Source organism: Hetaerina americana, unplaced genomic scaffold (assembly GCF_022747635.1).
Source record: "Hetaerina americana unplaced genomic scaffold, ioHetAmer1.1.p SCAF_2, whole genome shotgun sequence".
Taxonomy (NCBI): domain Eukaryota; kingdom Metazoa; phylum Arthropoda; class Insecta; order Odonata; family Calopterygidae; genus Hetaerina; species Hetaerina americana.
The window spans coordinates 34,765,643-34,777,239 of NW_027286763.1; positions in this window are offsets into that span (position 1 = coordinate 34,765,643).

The following is an 11,597-nucleotide window of genomic DNA, read 5'->3' on the forward strand; positions in this document are numbered from 1 at the left end:
ATTACTCCTTCCTTGCTTTTGATTCTTCTTCATTAACCTATTGGAATCATATATTACATTTTCACCGTTAAAAATCAAGGTCCAATTGTACCTTGTGTGAATGTGGCAGTTTTTAAAAGAAAAAATATGTATATACCGTTAAGATTACCCTTAATAAGCTAAATGTTTATCATTCTTATAGTTAGGATCTGAACTGAGCATGGCTTAACTGTTAAATTTTTTGATAAATGAAGAAATAGCGTATTTAAACTTGAAAAAATGAATTTTTCAGTAAAGGTACAGGTTTTGAATTCGTGAATTCTTTTTCTCAAAAGTTTTAGCAAATGACAAAGAAATATCTCAAGTAACAAAGATCTCCTTTCCGAAACTTATAACGCATAAAAGTTTAAAGTGCCCAACTGTTTTTATTTTCTCTCTAATAATCCATTAAAAGGTTTCATTCTCAACCCTCTTATTATTTGCGAATTTTTCGATTAAAGAGCATCCATCAGGTTTTTCAATAAAGAATGAAAAGGCACGTTATTTTTCGCTGTCAATTGACGTGAGGAGCTTTTTTTCTGCTTTCTCATTTCTATTTTCGTAAAAGGTGGCATTTTTTTCTTAACTGAAGAAAGAGCATTTTTCAATGGATAGTTGGCCTTCGAATGAGACTCTGACTCACACAATCAGTTCACACCTACGTTCCTCAAGGTATTCGCACTGATCTCTGTATTCTTCTCTGGCATCTTCCTGCTTGCTCCTGGTATTTCCCTATTTTCATTTCCCAGGGAGCGTGCCTCTCCTCTTAGATTGATTGAAGCAATCGCTTATAAAGTTACAAAGTAAAAGAAAAAATACTTTGATAAATGACTTCATTTAGTTTAATACTAACTGACAATATTTTAATGGTGAGTAGTTAATACCATCTGAATGAAATTTTGAAGGGAATTTTCCGATTTACTAACGCATTTCATTTGACAAAATTACTACAAATAATTACAAACAATCTAAATAACCTTGTTTTGTGCACAGGTTCAGCGTAGTTATTTAGTTGGCAAGACAAAAACAGTGTATCAAGCCAAGATAGTAGAGCATGCTAATGCCTACCGGTATTATTAAGATATAGATTAATGTATATACTGAATAACATTCACATTCGTTAATATTATTGCAACATCAAAATACGGCCATTCATATAGAAGGAAATACAATTTTATTTCGGCCAAAAATTATTTGAAAAATTATATTAATTTATAAAAACCTTATAGATAAAAACGTGGGTTTTAGTTTCTGGTTATCTTTTTCCAACACAACTTGTACGAAGGGGTATCCAGGCCGAAATATCAGTGAGTCAAAAGGCAACAGGATTTTTTCCGGAATATTTTGGTGCACGTCACTTAAAGGCCTAGCATAGTTCTTGGCACGCGAATTGTTCTGAAATTACCTGCATGTTCTCCTAATTATAAGATTCTGTCTAACGGTATGCATGAAATTGGATATGAGGCATGTGCGCCAAATTTCCTTCATCGTGTGACAGCATTCCAAAGCCCTCAGGTACATCCCATTCCTCCTAAGCTCTCCCATCCCTTACAACCAACCTGTCGCCATCACCGTTTTCGCGCACTACATCCAATAACTCTTCTTTCGCTCTCACACACACTCTCTCCGCTTGCTTTCCTCAAATCCTCAAACTCCGCCCAGCTCTCTTCCAAGAATTCGCTCGATTCGATCTCTTTCTCGCGAAAGCTTCATCCTATCTCCCGGCCACCCATCCCCCTCCCTCATCCTCTCCTCATCGACCCCAGCCCTCCCCTCCTCCCCCCACGACAAGGGCATTCAACGCGCGCAACGCAACGAGCAATATTTCCCCTCTAAAAGCCCGAGATGAAGCTCCCGGTAAAATTATTCTTTTCAGCCATAGTTTGAAATTCACAACATGATTAATGCTTTTGGTGTTTCCATTCGTTTGCCTGATCGTGGCAGTCTGCTTATACTCAACCTAGCAAGTAAAAATTATGAAATTTGGACGATAGATTTAAAAGTGAGTATTCTATATGCCTAATTACGTACAGTAAGTAGCAAAAGATTTGATTCCACTCAATTGAGGACTATACTGTTTTTAATACGTAATACATTAATGTCAGAGAGAATTGCGAGAATATTTCATGCTACAAATTTTTTAATTTATATAATATCATCATTGCCTAGGACCTTGATTTGGATTAACATATATATATATATATATATATATATATATATATATATATATTTGGAGAATTTTATTTGGCTTAACATATATCCTAGGAGGTCTTTAACCAGTGAACAGTTACATTTTTGTAAAATTCCAAGTTCAGAAGGGACGTGTTCTCTTTCTTGCTCCTCTGAATTCACCTTTGACTTTTCTCACATTCCGCCCACCGTTACTTCAACAGATTCTTCTATAAGATCTTGCATATGACCATAGAAAAATTTCAGTGCTTTAATCCTCACATACTCTTTGCAGAGCTCCTTTCTGAAACACATCCCATTCGTTTAATATTATTATCCAACTGTTGAATCATCTTCAGGGTTTCTATTTGTTTCTAGTTTCTATATTTCCCGCCTATTCCAGGTTATCAAGGACATTTAGACTGTTCTATAGGTATATATATTCTTTATATTCGGGCTTGAAACACTATCAACATTCATTTAAAATATCATTGACAAACGTTTCATGTTCAAGCTATTAAATGTTAAGAGGAGTCCTAAGTGAGAAAAAATAAATATTTAAATGTTCATTTTAAGTAGAAAAGTTTATTTCGAAGTTCATTGAATTCCATACCGCTATCATCAGGCAAGTTCTTGAAAATTGAATTTCTTAAAGGGAGTCCCTTACAATTGAAGGGTGAAATTGGTGTGCTTCTTAGGTAGGCAAAGGTGAAGTCAGGAAGTACAAGTAAGATTGGAAAACCCGTGCAAACAATCATATACAAGACAGGAAAATTATTAATTGCAACGGGGAAGATCCAAGAGAAATTGTGAAAATATATAGAAAAGAGGACCTGTATGGTAAAGGTATTAGATCAGGAAGCGTAGGAGAGAGATAGAGAAAGAGTATGACTTATATGAGAATAATTTAAGTCCAGTCTTACTGGATGGCGAGATAGAAAGTGCATGAAGGGATTTGAAAACATATAAGACCGTGGCAGTAGATAAAATTCCCACAGAAAAACACAAAGCCTTAGGAGAACATGGGAGAAGGGAGAGAAGTAAAAATGTTATTTAAAGAGTCGCCAACACATTCAATTGAAGCTTCGTTTTGAAAGATGCGGAAGCATTGCTATTTAAGCTAAACAATAGGCGTAATTTGGATCATTTTCTATTTTCGGAGTGAAGAAGAATGAAAAATATTGAAAAGGATAGAAATAAAAACAAAAAAGTGAGTGGTACTCGTGGTGGGGAAGGAGGGGGAATTAATGAGAGAAATCCAAAGGAGGCAGGAAAGATGGATACAGGGGATTTTGTTTTTCAATGGGATATTCAATGTTGCGATAGATGGAAGAATGTTAGATGAATGAGGGAGAGGCAGGAAAAGTATACGAATTTTGGATGGAATGCAAGGGGGAAATAAAGTTTGGGGATTTGAAGAGGAGTTTGTTGTAGTGTTGGATGTCTGGTGATGTTTTTTTGGGGAGGCAAGGGAATAATCGTTGCAATGATATGTAACAGTGTCCATCAAAAAACCTACCTTCACCGGTAGAGTAAGAAATTATGATTAACAATTAATATTATTAAAGCGATGTCATTCATAAGATGAATTTCAATGCTGAAATCATTGAGTAATACAAGTGTGTATAAAAATAATTGGTCACATTATTTTCCTGACATGTGCGTAAAGTGCTTAATTCAGACCGTCGGTTAAGTGTGGGCATGATCGGAGATCGTATTGGCATTGATAAAATAACACTGAACGTCATTATCATGGAAAAATTGGTGATGCAAAAGATCTGCGTTTAACTCGTCTCAACGGGTTTTCTAACCATCGAAAAGATCTTGACGGACAACCAAGAGCTAAGCTAAGAGTCTGCTTGCGAAGGCCTACTACAACGTTACTCGACGACACCCCAGCCCCCTTCAGGCCTGAATTGGCACCAGCAGACTATTTCCTATTCCCTAAAGTAAAATCTTCCCTCAAAAGACCCCACCATAGGACCCTAAGCGCAGTCAAAGAAGCTTGCACGCGCACCCTTAAGGAACTGTCGGAATCCGCCTACCAAGGAACCTTCAAGTCTTGGAAAAGCCGCAGGGAAAAGTGCGTCGACGCTCAAAGGAGGTACTTAGAAGAATCTTGAGGAATAGTAGCAATATCTAAAATAAATATCTTTTAGAAACCTTCCCCGATTCCCTTTACCCCGACTCATACTTATCCCAGTACTTTTTTATACAAACCTTGTACATGGAGAATGATTAGAGTTATTTTCCATTATTTATTTTAAAATTTAAATATAAAATTTTTCGTAAGACTTATGCCTGTATATAGCAAAATATATAAAGTTAAAAAGAGTAACTTATCTATGAAAATTTGACTGAAAGAAAATACATATAAAGGGGAAGTTACATTAAATTAGGAAGAAAGTCGTTCGAAGGTTTCCGCCCGCTTTTACCTGAAGACGCAGGCAGGATGGCCAGCGAAACCGTCATCACACCAAAACAACCCTCGTGGACCCTGAAATGTAGTGATTTAGGAAGAAAGCCTTTCAAATAACCTATAGAGTAAGCCGGAGTAACGTCTTCATAAATACAGAGGGGATGGAGGTTTATAATGAAACTTCTTGCCTAAATGGTGAAATTACAGCTTTTCATGAAATGGTTTTGATATACATTTCAGTTCACAAAAACTACATCATTCCTCGCAGCTTTATAACAAATGGTGTTTTAAATCCCCTGCTTACTGCCTCAGGGAAGATTGGGAGTAGGCAACAGTGCCAAAAGATTGGAGGAATATATTTTTAGATCCCCACCATAGAAAGTGAAGTTTCACAGTTTGAATTTAATATGCTGGTCAAAAAAATTACTCGCAATAAATTCTGTTTGCAAAAATACGGAAGAACAACCCGCCATTAATAAATATTCCAATATAATACCCTCTATCAGAAATTAACTTCAGCCATTCTATTCCTGCCGTCCTAAATTGCTTATGTCTTCCACCATACCAGTATAACTACGCTGTCTACTATTTCTCTTTTTCACACACTGTCTAAACAAGTTATCGAATCACCTGGAATCATCGATCTTGTTCTTTAAATCCTAGCCAAGCCTATAGTGAGGAATACCAATTAATTAATAACTGACCTAATTTTCCGGGTAGAGGAAGTTTGGAGAAGTTGGATACTTTGGGAGACGTTGGATGAGAGTATGGGGAGGCAGAGAATGTATTTTACGCCCAATCACCTCCAAAGGCTGCGTTCTTCCCGAACCAAAGACTTTTTTTCTGTTCCAAATTAAGTCACTCGTCCCCGGACCCCACTCCAAGACTCTCATACTCACAACACATTCTTCTGCAACCGACCATTTTAGAGTTCCACCCTTCTTTCTCGGAGCGCTACATTTTTCACCACCTTTTCTTCGCCGAGCCAACCGTAATTGGCCGTAGGAGTGGGACGACGTTTAAGGAATCTGGCATAGTTTAAAAAATAAATTATTCAGTCAAGACCGAATGGGAGCGTGCTAAATTAAATAGCCTGGCGGAAAAGTAGGAAGCAAGCTCGAGCCCCGCGCATGAGAATAAAATCGAGTAAGAGGAGATGTCATCGGAGCGTGAAGTGGCGAAAAAATTCAATGATTACATTTTTGGGTATATAAGGAAAAATATTTTTTCACTTATTTGCAATACCGAGGTCATTGATTCAATTTCAAGGACTTATATAGCTTACTTTGGGTTAACCAAATATTGTTGGAAAATATTCGCTGACTTTATCTCTCCTTTGCATCCAGTCAGTTGCTCCATGAAAATAACTACAGTACACGTAAATTAAACTCGCCTGTATAACGTTAAAAATATTTAATAATGATATGTATGGGATAAAATGAAACCTACTGATCCTTGTAACTTAGAGAGTTCTCACGCATTTGCTATGAGCATATTATTGAAGCGCTCTTTATTGCTCGAGGGCAAGATGGGCACTCTCTCCTCAAATCAGGATTCCCATTATTGCAATAAATGGTTTCAATGGAAAGACACATATTTTGGACTCTACTGCGAATGCAGTAGGAAAATACCCTAGCATGTGAATTTATCTATCCAGAAAAATCATTTAAATCATCCTTTTGCATCTAAGCTTATTTTGCTTATTCATTTTCAGGATAATAATATTGATATTCCTTAAAAAATCTTGCATAACTTAAAATTCAATACATAATAGGAAAGAATGTTTTGGTACTCTCACCTTACTTCGCCACCAAGATTATGTAACTTCAATATGTGTTCTAATTGAAATATATCTATTTGCTTGAAAGATAAAATACACTTTAAGCAATCTTAATTTATTATGCCATTGCCGTTAGTATATGTAGGAAAATCGTAAACTGAGAAACATGTTTAAGATGGAATACCTTTCGCAATTCATGATTTTCTCATCTATCTCTATTCAAGTAATACTAACGTAGATCAGAATTGACCATAGTAATGAAATTTCATCCTGATAATTCCAGCACATTTAATATATAGCACAAGATTGAATAAAGCCGGGTCAAACGGCATTCAAAACTGTTCACTTCAGTGAACTTGCCACCTCCTCGACTGATTTTCGACATGCTACACTGAATGGCATGCGAGCATTTTGTACCATTTTCAAGGAATTTCCTTTGGTTTCCTTTCACTTCGGAAGGCAGAAATTGATATCCAGCTTGCAATTTACACCCGCCCCTAACGATAAATTCCTGAACTTCAGACGAAATAGGAGAGAGAGATCCTGCTGAAACAGCCAACGGTAACGGAAACCCTGTATCACTTTTGATCCTTTTCGTCCAACCCTCTTTTATACTCTTGCCAAGGTTATTGCGTCGGTACTTTCTATTTTTTCCAAATGCCTCTCAAGAATATTATTCCCTTTTTTTATGTACTGGATTTTTTCCCGCCAAATATTTACTTCTTCTACATTACGCTCCTACGAAAACCATACGAGGTAGGATTAGGGTACGAAAAAACTCACTGGGAATATATGTTATTTTTTTTAAATTAGTAAATTCCTCAAATAACACAACTAAAATATATAGCCATATATTAATTTTGGACACGGTAAATGACATTAAAGTATTTTTGGTATTTTAGTGAATTGAAAACTGCCTGGAATGCTATGAATTTCAAACCATTAGTGAAATAAAACTTCAATTTCTTCTTTTACCGCCAGCCAAAATTTAAGCAAATACTTAAATTGAGTAGTCACGAAAGTGCTGAAGTAGACCCGAAGAAAAAAATAAGAATCAAAAGATAAAATTCAATACATTCTGTAGGCTTATTAATTAGCTAAAGCTTTTAGAATGCTTTACTCGGCAAAGTAATTGAATAACAAACTTGAGAATTCGAAATGGTCTGTCAAGAACCTCTCCATATATTTGTGGGAATGTGTATCATTCAACAAACACAGTTAATATCTTGCATGAAGTGAATAGGATCTTAAAGATGATAAAGGAAGGGAATGGATTGGTCTATCCTTGCCACAAGATTTGAAGACTTTTAATGCCAAACTTTCCTTAGAATACGAATGTATATATTTCCATAGGCATTAGAATTCTGTTTTCCCATTACGGAGTAAGTTGTGGAATAAAAGGTTGAGAAGAGATTCATTTTCTCAGTCTTTCATGTTCTATAAGCTACAGGAGGCCCTCAATCACTAAAGAAGTGCACTCTCACTATAACCTTGGCTCCTCATATTTCTCAATATCATATAATACTTATAAAAGCATCAGAAATGCATTATTAAGATTTGTGATAAATGTAAAATAATGGCAATGGTAAAAAGGTAATTAATATCTAATGAAGACCAAATTTGAAAAGAGCACCTATTGAAGAGCCCCAATCGATGTGAAAAAATAATTGAAGGGAGTATTTTACTTTTCCATTGTATATAAGCATTTGCTTAATGCAAAAGACCTTTGAGTACCTCACAAAAAGCCTTCGGCCAACTATTTCGTTTGAAATGGGAATGCGCTTTCATACACAACTGGCATTCAGTTTACAACGAATAGCAGCAAAGCAATTTACCTTCGATTCATTCATTTATTAAGGTAATCCTTTCATTCCAGTGTACATAGTTATTAGAGGGAGGAAAAACGAAATACAGCGCTACTTAAGTGATAATTATGAACTTAAGGGAATACCAAATTAGATGCGTACGTATCTTCTTTCTCCGAGATCGTTCGCTTAGCTTCATGTTTCCAACTGGGCCCTTACCCCCTCATCCTCTCATGAAAGCCATTCCTTGCCGTGCGGGAGGACTTCATTACCAAATATTCACTACTGTCCCTTCAGCTCGCTATCACCTCCCTCGCATAATATCTCCCACCCATTATTCCGAAGCTACTTTCAGCTTCTCACAAATCCCAGTCGCTCATAACAATCCATCCCTCTTCGGCTACCGTCCCACACCCATCCCACTTTACCCCCTCCTGCCTCCACCCGCTCCTATCGCCCACCACGAAAAGTGTCACCACCCCGCCCCATTCCAAACAAGGATGGCCCCACCCCGCCCCTCGTCGTACCCACCCATTTGGGATCCCCCGCTTCCCTTCCCCAATGTCGGCGTGCTGACTGCGAGATAAGGGCGCTTTAGCGAGCAAAACGTCACGTGCAATGAATGCATGGTGCTCCGCACAGACAAACGCTGTAACACACGCCCGCGAACACATTCCGGGGGGCGGTGAGGGAAAGGGACGAAGAAGGGAGTCGTTTGTGGGGGACAGAGGGGTGCCAGGAACGTGGAGTGTTATCAATCTTTTCTTTCTCTCGCTCGCCCGCCCAAAGGGAGAAAGCCACTGGATGAAAAAGAACGAGTTGATCCATCAAAATAAAAATGTGAGAGTCGGACTGTGGCGTGCGTGGAGACGACAAAAGAAGGACGCAGTGATAAACGCGTCAAAAATTAGCCCCTCTTTAAACCACGGCATAGGCAACGACGAGGCGAAGCAACGATCTGGGTTTATGCATGCCTGTCCGCACGCACGCACGCGTTTCTACATCAAGCAAAGTTTTCCTCAGAGTAATTTGAATTAAAAAGCTTATTTGACTACAAATGTCCCTCTACGACATCTTATTTTACAGTAGACCAAGCGCCCATATGAAAGAGACAAGTGAAATGAGCTGAAGGGAAGGGCGACTTAAAATGCAACAGAGTAATGAATGAGGAAAGAAAAACAACTGCATTTCATTTATTGATTATTAATATGAACTGTATTTGGGCAAAGATGGAGAACTTTGGAGCTCTAACAGCAATATATACGTTGTAAGATCCATTAATATTACAGACGGACGAGTGTAAAACGAGAGGAAAGAATACTGAAAAAAGGTTAATGAGCTTCCTTGAGAATTATACCAAAAATGCTAAACAGAAGACAGCCATGTACATGAAAACTGTAGTATTCCATGTATAAACAAGGTATAAAAATATTCGCAGTTCAGATGTGCATGATAAAATCGCTGAAGTCTTGAGAAAAGGAAAGGAGAAGAAAATCTAGTGTTTCATGCAGATAGGAGCACATTCGTCTCAAAAGGCGGAAAATGGAATAGCATTGAAAGAGGAGCCGATATATGAACTGGCAGAGGGCAGTAGTTACCTTGGAGAATTAGGAGCAATATAAATTAGAAAAAACAGCAATACCCTAATGCTGAGGACAAACGTGGAAAGAACGATTAAAGCTTTCATTCTACACATACAGGTATATTAGGTATTTTTTAACTCAGAGAGAGGCGCCGAGGCTGTCCGATAGTAGGTATAGAAATTAGACAAAAGTCGCATATAATTTTTGCAAATTGGATACCTAAAAAGATAAGTAACTGTAGAAAAATGTTGAAATAACCTACAAAACCGTCATTCAACGTTTCAGTGAATAGAGGGAAATATCAAAGACTTATTGATTTAAAACTTCATATTGAAAATGTGAATAAGGCAAACTGGTTGAAGGAAAGTTTATATTATATTAATGACGCATAAAAATTCTCGCTAGAACACTGGAAAAAGTTAGCACTGATTATGATTGGAGGGGAGACTATATTCCACAGTAAAATCATACGGCTGTAGTGATGGATGGTTAATTTTTAACTTCTGCGAATTACGAAATCCTCTGATTGAGTGCGCATAAACATGGTACTACAATTTGTGGAAAAACATAAGAATATAAACTACTGTGGAACGTAGGTTTTTATTCAGTTACAATGAATAAAATGTGATTTTTAAATATGTAAGGAAATTCAACAATCACTACATGTATCCAAATTGAAGAAGTAAAAGACAATAAAAATTTATAATCAATTAAACAATTATTCTAATTGAATTTTAATCAGTGGTAATGTCAAGCATATTCTTGTATAGAAAGGAGAAAGGACAGCATTAGTTATTTCTTGAGAATGAACTTAAATTTCGAATGAGTACAGGGGCAGAGACTCTATGCATTATTTTCATCACGCTAAAGTAGAGAAGGAAAAGACACATCCTCCTTCATTGAGTTAATGATCAGGAAATGTGGATTGGAACATAATATATTTATAAAGAAACAGTTCGCAGTATTAGATGCCGTGAAAGTAGAGAAAAGCAGATGAAGTTTTGCTTCCAGATTCGATTTCAAACTCTTAACATAGCTCTTCAATTCTAACATTTTTATTTAAGGTAGCAATACTTAAATAAGGTTGAGGTAAGGATAAAAGATGACATAAAGTGCAAAAACAGATGTAGACCATACAGCTAATTGCTATCCAAATGGCTATGCATTCAGGAAATTAAAAGGATTTCAAAATGATTTTAGCCTCAACGGATAGAAATATGCGATATTACAAACTGAGAGCAAACCAAATCTATAATGAGATATAAATTGCAGTAAATGTCATTTCATCCAATTTCAATCTTTATGAATTAATTTGATTTTCAGAACTTGCAGGAAACAAAAACTTGAACAAAAATAAAAAGAGACGTTTCAGGCGTGATATAGTGGAATATCATGATTAATTAAAAATTGCCAATTTTTAATTAAACTTGAACAAAAGTTAAAAATCGTAATCTTAAGGAGATAAGATCACTAGCGATTGAATAGGTGGGCTGAAGTTAGTGAGCAGAGTAGTACAGACGGTAAATACATGAAAATAATGGTACGAAATTAAATAAATGGCAATGCCAGAGCCTTTTGAAACAATTACCAGCCAACGCCAATATATAATTAAGAATGGTAGTTTTGGCTAAAATTCTACATTAATTTTTATTTTTCTTAATAGTTATTTTCGTTGTGGCGGGATTTTGATCCGTTTTGTTAGATTAATTATCAATTATGGTAGTTTATAAAGAATCATTAGCTACTTTAAAAATTTAAGGAATTTAAGCAATAATAGGTCCAAAGACTGAACCCAAGAAGTAGAAATAATAAAATTTTATGGA